Source organism: Lepus europaeus, chromosome 13, assembly GCF_033115175.1.
Source record: "Lepus europaeus isolate LE1 chromosome 13, mLepTim1.pri, whole genome shotgun sequence".
Lineage (NCBI taxonomy): Eukaryota > Metazoa > Chordata > Mammalia > Lagomorpha > Leporidae > Lepus > Lepus europaeus.
In genome coordinates, this window is record NC_084839.1 from 89,354,855 (window position 1) to 89,368,275 (window position 13,421).

The window sequence follows — 13,421 nt, forward strand, 5'->3', positions numbered from 1 at the left end:
GACTTCAGATCGGCACAGCTCGCCGGCCATAGCAGCCATTTGGGGGGTGAACCAACGGGAAAAGGAAGACATTTCTCTCTGTCTCTCTCTCTCACTGTCTAACTCTGCCTGTCAAAAAAAAAAAAAACTGGGGGAGCGGCAAGATGGCGGAATAGGAAGGGAGCACAATGATAGTTCAGCAAGACACACAGGTTAATAAAAGTGGAGATACTGCAGGGTCAAGGAAGAGTAGGGGAAGAAACAGCAGCGGGAACTCTTCCGGAACTAGTGATTCACAGTGGACCTGCGTGGAGAGCGTGGGAGCCCAAGTTCGGGACACCAGCGGCAGACTCAACACACCAGCACTGGAACGCGAGGTGAGCCGAACCTCAATAGCCCGAGACACCAGCGGGCAAGCGGAAAGAGGAGACTAGAGGGAACGAGGCTTGAAACTCCGTGGGGAAAAGTTCACCAGGCTAACTAGAAGAGAGAGAGGGGAAAAAAAAAAAAGTGACCGATACGGACACGAGTTTCTCTCTCTCCACTCACCTCTCAAACGCGAGCAAGACAGAGCAGGCGCCATTTTGGACATACGTCATAAGCAGGGCGACCTCAGGTCTGCACCAGCCCTGAGCCTAGCAGAAAAACCTGACTCTGGGGGGAGGGGTGAAATAACAGGAGATTAGCATCTAACTTGGCAACCCAGTGGGAGACTGCAGGAGAATTGGAGCCCACACTGAGGGCAGCAGAGATTCCCTGTGTGGTCTTGGGAAAGAGCTTCCAATCTCTGGCTCCTGTGGGTATGTTGTTCGCCTGCTAACTGCCTCCAATTACGTTCAGCTGTGCGGAATTACTTCCCTTTTGAATCAAAAAAAAAAAAAAAAAAAAGAGAGAGAGAGAGATTTACCACGCCTAACCTGGGAGTGTCATCTTTGACACACCCTCAACCCTGAGGAACCAAACACAGCTCTCAGTCCACACTTATCTCAAGCCTCTAAGGCTCCACCGAAAGCAGACAGTCCACTTAATATAGAGCCATAGTGTAACAAGAAAAAACACCACAGTGAAGAAACCAAATATCTCCAACATGCCATACAACAAACGCAAAAACCGAGGTAACAAGAACAAGGAAGACACTATGACGCCCCCAAATGAAAAAGACACCCCAATTCAAGATTATGAAGATGATGAGATCGAAGAAATGCAAGAAGCAGATCTCCAAAAATTGATAAGAACATTAAGAAGTTTTCAAAAACAAATTCTTGAACTACAGAAGTCCTTAATGGACAAGATAGAAAATCTCTCTCATGAAAATGAAATATTAAGGAGGAATCAAAATGAAATGAAACAACTAGTAGAACATGAAACTATGATAGTGACGAGAAATCATAATGAAATGAAGAATTCAATAGATCAAATGACAAACACATTAGAGAGCCTTAAAAACAGAATGGGCGAAGCAGAAGAGAGAATATCAGACTTAGAAGACAGAGAACAGGAAAGGAAACAGGCAAACCAAAGAAAAGAAGAAGAAATTAGAAATCTAAAAAATATTGTCGGGAATCTACAGGATACTATTAAAAAACCTAATATTCGGGTTCTAGGAGTTCCTGAAGGCATGGAGAGGAAGAAAGGATTAGAAGGCATTTTATGTGAGATACTAGCAGAAAATTTCCCAGGTTTGGAGAAGGACAGAGGCATCTTAGTACAGGAAGCTTATAGAACCCCTAATAAACATGACCAAAAGAGATCCTCAACACGACACATTGTAATCAAACTCACCACAGTGAAACATAAAGAAAAGATCCTAAAATGTGCAAGAGAGAAACGCCAGATTACTCTCAGAGGATCTCCAATTAGACTCACAGCAGACTTCTCATCAGAAACCCTACAAGCTAGAAGGGAATGGCGAGATATAGCCCAGGTACTAAGAGAGAAAAACTGCCAGCCCAGAATATTATATCCTGCAAAGCTCTCATTTGTGAATGAAGGTGAAATTAAGACTTTTCATAGCAAACAGAAACTGAAAGAATTTGTTGCCACTCATCCTGCCCTGCAAAAGATGCTTAAAGATGTGTTACACACAGAAACACAGAAACATGGTCACCAATATGAAAGAAGGTAAAGGAAGGAAACCTCACAGCAAAAGATCACAGGAAGCTCAATTTCTCTTTGACATAGAATTAAACTCTGATGCTCTGTTAAAGCAATGTGTTAAAGTAATCTAAAAACAAAAAGCAATTCAAATCAATTGGCAATCTACAAAAAGAGTTAAAGATTTTAAAAGCTATTATTAAAATTGCTATATTGGTCTATTATGCTATGTTATATGTGTGTACATATTGTATGTCCACATAGGAAATTTTATTAAGAGTTTTATTTTAAATGGCTTATAGATAAGATTGTCCATAAATTTAAGCTGCTAAAATCAATCAAAGATACATTTTAATTTGTGGGACCTGAATCTGTGTATCATATGTTTTAAACTTGTTGGTAGAAAGACACTAAAAACATTTTATATGGTTGTGCTTAAGTTAACTGGTTAAACAAACTACACCATGTTAGATATTTAAGAGGTGTTTCCAAATACATGATTCTTAAAATTTATAGAAGGCATTGGACCTTCTGGTAAATGTTTTCTTAAATTGTTATTTAATGGTTGAAACGGTTTGCTAAGTATTCATGTAATATTGCTATTGTCAGCAAGCGATCTAGGACTTGCTCCTTCATTTCTCTATTCTAAGCCCAACTTGTTCTTTCATTTCTCTATTCTCTTCAAGGTAGGAAACCAATTCTATTATGAAGGAATCTGTAGGACATACAATTTAATCTTTAGACCTTATAAAAGAGATGGCTAACATTTTTCTGTAATAGCATAGCCAAAATAAGAACTTAAATAATAATCTCATAGCTAGATTCACTTCGCCATCAGCGAAGTATACAGTAAGTAGAAAAAACCTCCCTTTCAGACCAAAGGGAAAGAAAGTTTTAAAGTGAGAATATAATTTTCCTCATGGGCATTGTCTACCTTAGAAAAACTACTACAGAACATGCCTGTGACTATAGACTTGTAGTTCAGGCCACTGAAGATTAGAGATGGGACATGGGCACTCCCTTGACTTGCATCCTCTGGTCTGCTTTAACACAAACCAGAAGGAAAAGAAAGCTAGGCGTCAGAAGCAATGGGTGGCAGGCCTATTAATGGCTGATCTGTACAGTGATCTGCCCTCAAGGAGACCCAACAGGCCAGTCCACTGCAGTGGCTTTCAATGTGGTAAGCCTGGGCTTCAGCAGAAGTCAGCTTGTGAAGAGCCCTGGCAGCTCTGCCAAGAGTTGGATCACTGGAAATGGACCTGCCCTGGAGTCGAAGGATGCCCAGGTCAGAGCCACAGATCTTATTGGCTCTAAGCTGAAAAGCCCTTCACTCAGCCCAACTTCCAAAGTGACCATTGCAGCTGAGGGGATGGTCAAGTAGGGTCAGCAACATTGCAGGCAGAACTGTAAATTTCTTGTTAGAGATGCCACCTGCCTTTACCTGGCCAGCTCTCCTCCCAGGCCAGCCAAGTAATGAAAGTCAACAGAGTGCCTTCCCCTAGGAGGTTCACACCTCCCTTAGGATATACCCCATGTGAAGAGATAGATAGGTCTGGGCCTCCTAACTTACAAGGCCTAAAGCCCACCAGATTATTATCAAGCCCCTTCTATCAGGTTCTATTTGCCTCTCAATCAGAAAAATTACTTGTAGCTTAGACAGCACCTTTCTTAGCTCCTCTAATAATGACTCTGTCCTTTGTTCTAGACCCTGTCTAGCACACTTGGGCCTCACTCCTTTGTAATCATAACCTCTACTCTACCACCAATGGCTCTACTCCCAACCTGTGTGTACTGATGGTCCTCTTCCCCACTTAATGCTGTATAATTGTTCAAACCTGGTAAATGCCACTCTTAGGATCATTGGTTACTATCCTCACTCTGTCTTTTATGACCTTGTCTAAATATGATCAGAGTCGGTAAACTTGGAAGGCTTCCATAGCCTTGGCAACTCATGATGACAGCCTAGGGTGGTTACTGGCACCATAAACTAGAGTGTCAATTTGTTGGGTCAACAACAGGAGCCACTGTGCACTTGCTCCTCATGTGGGATCTCTGTCCTTAATGTGCTATACATTGTGATTTAATGCTATAACTAGTACTCAAACAGTATGTTTCACTTTGTGTTTCTATGTGGGTGCAAACTGTTTAAATCTTTATACAAAATTGATCTTCTGTATATAAAGAGAATTGAAAATGAATCTTGATGTGAATGGAAGGGGATAGGGTGCGGGAGAGGGGAGGGTTGTGGGTGGGAGGGAAGTTATGGGAGGGGGAAGCCATTGTAATCCATAAGCTGTACACTGGAAATTTATATTCATTAAATAAAAGTTAAAAAAAATGTAAAAAAAAAAAACTACAAAAATGTAGCACTGGGTTTTTAACATTAGTAGATATGGTTTGTACAAACCTACACTGGAATCAGGTGTTTAGTAGTTAGGGCATCCCCTTCCCACATATGAGTGCTGGGGTTTGATTCCCATCTCAGTTTCTGATTTCAGCTTCCCATCCATGCAGACAAGTAATGCAAGAATGTGATTTCAGCTTCGCAACAGGCGATGGCTTTGGGGAGTCAGCCAGTGGACAGTTGTTCCCTCTTTATCTTTCTCCATCTTTCTCTGCCTCACAAGTAAATAATTTAAAAAAAAAAAAAAAACACAACAGGGGCTGGCGCTGTGGCATAGCGGGTGGGGCCGCCATCTGCAGTGCTGGCATCCCATTTGAGTGCCGGTTCGAGTCCTGGCTGCTCCACTTCTGATCCAACTCTCTGCTGTGGCCCGAGAAAGCAGTAGAAGATGGCCCAAGTCCTTGGGCCCCTGCATCCACATGGGAGACCTGGAAGAGACTCCTGGCTCCTGGCTTCGGATCGGCACAACTCCAGTCATTGCGGCCAGTTGGGGAGTGAAATCAGCAGATGGAAGACCTCTCTCTCTTTCTCTCTCTCTGCCTCTCCCTCTCTCTCTGTGTGTAACTCTGACTTTCAGATAAATAAATAAATCTTGAAAAAAACACACAACAAAATGTGAGAGAACAAACAGAGCTACACAGGAGTAAATCTGTATTTCACTGGAATTAAGTTAGTATGAACAAAATTCACAAAGCTTTAGCTAGAATGACTTAGATAACATAAGTGAAACAAATTCCCATAAACACAAACCTCCCAATAGTCAATGTGAATAGAGCTTCAACAACAAGAGATTGAATTAGCAGGGAGAAACTACCCACAAAGATAGTACTCGCAAATTCAGCTAAGCAAAGGTTATTAATAAACTTTCAAAAATTCAGAAATGGATAAAATACTTTCCCAGCTCATTCTATGAGGCAATTGTTACCCAGATACCAAAGCCCTGATACAGACATCACAGGAGAACTATAGATCACTATTTCTCATGAATATGGATATAAAAATCCTTGCTAAAATACCAGGAAACTGAATCCAGCAACATACGAAAAGAATTTTGTTCCATGACTAAGTGGAATTTTTCCCCAGGAATACAAGGTTAGTTTGTATTTGAAAGTCAACTAATATAATATGCCATATCAATAGGATAACGGGCAAAATTTACATGATCAACTCAATTGATGCAAAGAAATCATTTCCTTAAATCTAACAACCCTCCTTATAATAATATTCAACAAACTAGGAATAGAACTTCCTTAACCGGATAAAACACATCTATGAAAAGCCCATAATTAATATCAGACTTGATCCTAAAATAGCAATCCTAAAATCGTGAACAGGAAAAGGATGCTGACTCTTACGACTTCTATTTCATCTGTTCTGATCCATGGACAAATCTTAAAAAATGATGCTTAGTCACAAAAGCCAATCAGAAAATACCATGCACTATATGATTTCAATCTTCTATCCACTCCCCCAAATGGCTGCAACAGCTGGGGCTGGGGCTGGCTGAAGCCAGGAGCCAGGAGTTCCCTCTGGGTCTCCCACAGGTGTGGCAGGGGCTCCAGCACTTGGGGCATCTGCTGCTGCTTTCCCAGGTGCATTAGCAGGGAGCTGCAGGGGAAGTGGGGCAGCTGGGACTTGAACCGGTGCTCATATGGAATGCTGGTGTCACAGGCCTTGGCTTAACCCTCTGTGCCACAACACTGGTCCCCAGAAAAGATTTCTTAAATTCTGTAGTTTTAGTATTTGCTAAAGCTCCTGGGTCTCCTGCTGTTAAGTACATTTTTAGCCTGTATCACCTCCTAAGCCCCAAAATTTGAAGAAATATCATTTGTTTCTGTAGTGTCACATTCTAGCATGAGAGCTGACATTATTATTTCCAATAATAATAAAAAAAAAACTAAGGAGTACACAGGGCAAAGTAATTATTTGCCAGAATAGTGAAAGAACCACCATGAGGTTATTTGGATGTGACAACTTCTGTACTGACGCCAGCTCCTAGGTGGGCACAGAGCGTGCTTGTTTAGCATTTTCACAATGGCACTTTATGACAACTGTGACAGAAATACATGCTGAGCCCCAAATGAGGAGGACTCGCTCAGCACCAATGCTGAGTGGCAGAGGAGGTATCGCCAAGGGGTGACGGTGTGAAGGGGTCACCTAGTTCACATCATGGGTCACTGCCTTACATACTGGCTCTTGGAAGGCAGCTTTTTAATTTTAAAAGAAATTATAATCATTTATTTATTTGAGAGACATCCTGAGCAATGGGGGGGTGTATCTTCCATCTGCTGATTCAGTCCCCAAATTCCTGCAACAGCCAGAGCTGGGCCAGGCCAAAGCCAGGAGTCCACAAGTCACTCCAGGTCTCCCACTTGGGTGGCAGGGGCCCACCTACTTGAAGCCATCACCATTGTCTGTGAAAGTCTGCCCTGGCCAGAAGCTGGAGTCAGGAGCCAGAGCTGGGTGTCAGACTCGGGCTCTCTGGTATGGGACACGAGCCTCCTAGCTGGGGTCGTCACGAGTCACCTCTACACCTGCCCTGACAATTGTTTTCAACCGGGCACAGGGCTTTGCAGGACTCTGAGGGTGTAATAAATATGGGAAGCGTTCCATGCACCTGCAGCACAGCTACACGATGCACAGGAGGTGGTGTGGATTTCTGTGTGAAGTCACCACCAGTCATTCCACCAGCTCCGAACTTGCAGCCAGGACCAGCAACATGCTGTCCTGAGACCTAACGGAGTCACTGGCTGAGTGGCAATGAGGCTACTGATTGGACAAAAGCTCTGTGGCCTTTTCCCACCTTGGGAACTGCCTGAGCCTCAATGCATAGTGTTACCATGGAAACATCTCTCAACAGAGCCTTTCCACAGTGTCCTGGCAACTTTTCTTCACAAAGAAGTTCTTAATATACAGCTCTTACGTATAGTTCCCAGATACTGGATTCCATTCTCCAGAATCATCTAACCAAAAAAAGCAAGAATCAAGTTACCAGGAAGCCACAGATACAGAGCAATCCTATCCATGTCTACTTGACATTCACAGCTCTGTCTGCACCTGACACCCATTTCCCAGATTTGTTTTTCACTACACACCTTTCTGGTATCAAAGAACTGTGCCCCAGGCACTGCCCAGTGCTGTATTCACAGGGACACCCCCAAATGCATTTTAAAAGCCATCGACCATTGATAGCACAAAGGCAGGATCCGCAGGAGGCTGGAGCTCCTCTGCCCAGGAGCAAATATCTCAGGTGACACCTGCTGAAGCTGTCAGTGAAGTGTCCCGTGACCACACAATCGATGCTTAGAGCACCAAGTTGTGGGTTTTTTTTTTTTAAGATTTAGTTATTTACTTGAGAGAGAGGGAGGGGAGGAAGGAGGGAGGGAGGGAGGGAGAGAGAGAGAGAGAGAAAGCATTGATTTCATCCACTGGTTCACTCCCCAGAAGGCAGCATTGGCCAGCACTCAGCACTGGGCCAGGCTGAAGCCTGGGCCAGGCTGAAGCCAGGAGCCAGGAGCTTCATCTGGGTCTCCCATTTGGGTGGCAGGAGCCCAAGCACTTGGGCATCCTCCAGTGCTTTTCCCAGGCCATTAGCAGGGAGCTGGATTGGAAGTGGAGCAGCCAGGAAACATTTATATATATATATATATATATATATATATATATATATATATATATATATAAATGGAGGAGGAGGGAGAGGAGGAGGAGGGAGGAGGAGGAGGAAGAGGAGGAGGAGGGAGAGGGAGAGGAGGAGGGAGGAGGAGAGAGAGGAGGAGGGAGGAGGAGAGAGAGGAGGAGGGAGGAGGAGGAGGGAGAGGGGATATATATATATATATATATGGGCTTTCTAAAATCAACCTAAATTATATACATGAGGGCACTTCATGGAAAGAATTTAAAGATAAATTTATTTTGTGAAAAAAATTAAAATCCATGCATATGAGGGGTCTTCAAAAAGTTCATGGAAAATGCGTGTACCCTCGGATGGGTAGGCACACCTGAGGCTTTTGCTGCCTGCCTTGATTTTCCTGTGTGTCGCAGATTCTTGTTAAGCAAAAAAAAGCTTTCTACAGAGCAGTTAAGTGATCTGCAACTTGGAGCGACTGCTGAATGGAAAAACAGCTCATGAACACTACACCACCAAGCCTGGCGCGGTGTGCGTGGGTGGGCTTCCCCGTGCTGGCCATCGTGGGATTCTGGACAGACCTGCAGGGGTCGCTCTTTCTGGAAGCCGCACCACAGCCCTCAGAACCCCTGGAGGCCAGCTCCAGCACGGGTTTACCGTCACGGTGAAATCAGACAATGACCAAAGCAAGGGCTTCCAATTTAAAACGTGCCACCGTCACCACCAACACCCCGCGGGCTGCAGCAGCCTTTGCCCGGGAATTACCTTCTGAGAAGGGAAATTTTGCAGTGTTTGCTTTTAGAGCTCATGATTAGATAAATTTTAAAAAGGGATACAAACGTCATGCATTTCATAAGTACAACTTTAGGAGGATAGTGATTCTTCCCACTGTAGCTTGCATTCCACAGCTCAGAAGAGTGTTGGCAATCTCTCTGTAGCCTTGATCTGTCCTGCTCTTTACCTGCTGGTTCGCAGAGAAAATCCGATCCTGGAGGTCCTGGGCCCTGATCTTCGCACGGCGGTCCACAGCTCCTAGAAAAACCTTAGCAGGCTCCCCCAAAGGGAGGTGACTAAACAACCTGGCAGTAGCAAGCGCTAGCGTGGGAAACAGCACCCCCTAGAGGAAGATGGCAGAACAGCTAGTGCAGAACAGGTGGCCCGCAGACTCCCTTAGCTTGTGCTGCTGCAGGTTTACCCAGCTGTAAGACGGGTATGCATTTCCCTGTTCAGCAGTAATGGGAATGCTGAACGTGTGTGCCATCCGGCAATTAACTGCAATGGTCACAAGTTTTCCTGCACCTGTGCTAGGGAGGAGGTATGCCACTCTGCTACTTTCCAGGTTGGATCTCCTGGCGTGCCCTGCCCTCCCGGCCTGAGTGAGGGTGACCGTGGGGTTCCACCGGGTGGCCCCTGGCCTACAAGTCATTATTATCTGATAATTGAAGACTAGGAAAGAAAAATACTGCTGCTAATTTTATAGTGGTCCTTCTAGGTTCTAGATACTTCCTCAGTGTAATTGGCCTAATTCTTTAGTTCCACTCAATATGTAACATGGACGTTGGGTCCAGTTCTGCCTTTTAGGAACTTCCTCAAAGGACAGGCATGAGGCACAGCGGCTAAGACTTGCTTGGGACACCTGCATCCCATATTGAAGTGCCTGGGTTCGAGTCCTGGCTCTGCTCCTGATTCTGGCTTCCAGCTACTGTGCACTGTGGGAAGTAGCAAGGGATGGGTCAAGGACTTGGGTCCCTACCACCCACATGGGAGACCTGGACTGAGTCCCTAGCTCCTACCTTTAACCTGGCCCATCCTGCCTATTGCAGGTGTCTGGCAAGTTAACTAGCAGATAGAAGATCTCTCTCTTGTCTCCGTGTCTCCCTGCCATTCAAAGAACATGAAAATAAATAAATAAAAATAAGGAAGTTTCCTCAAGGTGAGGAACACTGCTTTTTCTTTCCACTAAAGCATACAAAAAAAAATACCAACCTTGGAACCTCAGTGGAAAGAAGTGGTCATCAAAGAAGGAGGTACTTTTCTCTGAATGGAGGAGAGAACGTTGACTTCGCTTATGGCCTTGTCTAGATACTGACGGAGACTGTGGATTCCAAAGGCTTCCATAGCCTTGGCAGCTCATGTCAAGAGCCTCGGGGGATCACTGACGTCATACATAAATGTTAATTGTTAAATCAACAACAGGAGTCACTGTGCACTAACTTCCCATGCAGGACCTCTGTCCTCAAAGAGCTGCATTATAATTATGTCTAAGTGCTTGCAAAAGATGGATCATTCTTGGGTGCTTCTTTAAAGTCAATTAAGTTTCTAAAAAAAAAAAAAAAGGGAAATTAACTTCAAGATGCAATGACTTTGAACAACCCTTCTCTCCACTGTTGAGGACAGGTTTTTTTTATTGTTGTTTTGTTTTTTTATGCAAATTGTTGAACTCTTTTTTTTTTCTTTTTTCTTTTGACAGGCAGAGTGGACAGTGAGAGAGAGACAGAGAGAAAGGTCTTCCTTTTTGCCGTTGGTTCACCCTCCAATGGCTGCCGCGGCCGGCGCACTGCTCTGATCCGAAGCCAGGAGCCAGGTGCTTCTCCTGGTCTCCCATGCGGGTGCAGGGCCCAAGCACTTGGGCCATCCTCCACTACCTTCCCGGGCCACAGCAGAGAGCTGGCCTGGAAGAGGAGCAACCGAGATAGAATCCGGCGCCCCAATCGGGACTAGAACCCGGTGTGCCAGCGCCGCAAGGTGGAGGATTAGCCTGTTAAGCCACGGCGCCGGCCCGCAAATTGTTGAACTCTTAGTATAGAGTTGTTCTTCTGTGTATAAAGTTAATTGAAAATGGATCTTAGTGGAGAATGGCACTGGGAATGGGAGAGGGAGGAGAAGGAGGGGTGGGAGTGGGAGTGGGAGGGCAGGTACAGTGGGCAGAATCACTATCCTCCTAAAGTTGTACTTATGAAATGCCCAAAGTTTGTATCCCTTTTTAAAAGATTTCTTTGGGGGAAAATTAATGTGACTTGGAAAAAAAAAATACCCACCTATTATCCAGTAATTCTGTGCCAAAACTACACAAGAGAGGAAAACATGTCCCCACAGACATGTATGTGAGTGTTTGTAGGCGCATTGTGCATAAGCACCAAACAACGGAAAACCGACTATCCGCCGAAGGGTGAACACATACAGTGTAGTACTTCCACAGAATGGAATACCAGTCGGCAGTAAAAAGGACGTAGGTATCGACCCAAGCAACAACTCAGGTGAACCTGAAAATCTACAGCTGGGCACTTCAAAATGTCTGGAAAATAGGATTACAAGATAATTTTGGTGCAAAGAAATTTGAAATTAAAGCATATGAGAAGTCTTCAAAAATGATCAAGGAAAGTAGGTACTGAGAAAACTGCATTAAAAAACTATGCACAGACTTCAATTTTAGGTATGGGCTTTAAATTTTTGCACCAAAATAAACTGATTTTTTTTAAATTTTATTTTCCATGAACTTTGTACAGTTCTTGAAGTACCCTCATACTGTGGAAAAGAAGCCACGCCCAAGAGCGTACCTACTATGTGATTCTACTTACGTAATCTTTCAGCAAAGACAAAATTGTGGCTACAGAAAGATTAGTGTTGCCCGGTGCTGATGGTGAACCTCAGATAGGGAATTGAGACCTTTTTTGGAGTGATGGATGGGCTCTCAAAGCAGACTGTAGTAACTGTCACACAAGAATATCCAATCACTAAAAACCATCCAATGATACACATACAAAGTATAACATGTACACTTTATAAGTTACATATGCAAATAAAACCCTAAAAGACAGAAACACATTTTGAAAAATACATCGCTTCCCCAGCTTCGTTAAGATTCTACCCCTAAAACACCACACACCATTTTGAGAACCGAACTTCACAGCTGCTGGGCTGACTACTGACTTCAGGAATTTATTTTTGGCACACGCGTTTAAAGCAGTCCTGACAAACGGTAGCCTTGTTCGAAGTCTATCCGACAAGAGTCTGCCAGGAGAGGCAGGAGTAGCAGGGTGTGGCAGGTGCCACAAAGCCCCAGGGAGAGCAGCCAAGCCTAAGGTGGCGGGAAGCCAGGAGATGTGGCCAACAGAGGCTGCCCATTATCATTCATAACCTCTCCGCCTGGTGACCTAAGGCAGGGTCAGTCGCAGAACCACAGGAGGCAAATCCTAGGCTTATGGTGATCGAATACCCAAATACCAACAAATCCTCACCTGTTACTGAGATGTGTGTATCCCTACGAAGGATTAGTGCTGACGGTGAATTTAGAAAGTGTAGTTCCTGCACGAGACAGAATCACAGGGTCTGGGAGTTGAGTGCTCCAAATCTGTCAATCTGCTTGTTTTATGGGGGATCCAGGATGAAGACTATTATGGGGCTGGCGCTGTGTGCAGTGGCTTAAGTCGCTGCTCCATGCCAGCACCCTATATGAAAGAGAGCACTGGTTCAAGTTCTTGCTGTTCTACTTCCAATCCAGGTTCCTGCTAATGCACCTGGGAAAGCAGCAGTGCCTGAAGTGCTTGGGTCCCTGCCACCCACGTGGGAGACCTGGATGGAGTTCCAGGCTCCTGGCTTCAGCGTGACCCAGCCCTGGCCATTCTGGTCATTTGTGGATGGAAGTTCTCTCTGTCTCTGTCATTCTGCCTTTCAAATAAAGAAATCTTTAAAAAACATGAATATTCTTCCTTAGCACCTGAACTTTCATAGAGTTTTCCGTGAAGGCCTTAAATGATTATTAAAGGAATAGTCATTTATTTGAAAGGTGGAGTTACAGAGATGGAGAGAGAGAGAGGAGGGGAGAGAGAGAGAGAGGGAGAGAGAGAGAGAGCTTCCATCTGCTGGTTCACTCCCCAAATGACCATAACAACCAGGGCCAGTCCAGGCCAAAACAAGGAGCCAGGAGCTTCATCTGGTCTCCCACACGGATGCATTAGCAGTGAGCTGGATCAAAAGTCGAACAGCTGGTACTCAAAACCATTGCTCTCAGGGCCGGCGCTGTGGCATAGCAGGTGGAGCTGCTGCCTGCAGTGCTGGCATCCCATATGGGCGCTGGTTCAACTCCCGGCTACTCCACTTCCAATCCAGCTCTCTGCTATGGCCTGGGAAAGCAGTGGAAGATGGCCCAAGTCATTGGGCCCCTGCACCTGCATGGGAGACTCAGAAGAAGCTCCTGGCTCCTGGCTTCGGATTGGCACAGCTCCAGCCATTGTGGCCGGTTGGTGAGTGGAAAGGCGGATGGAAGACCTCTCTCTCTCTTTCTCTTTCTCTGCCTTTCCTTCTCTTTCTGTGTAA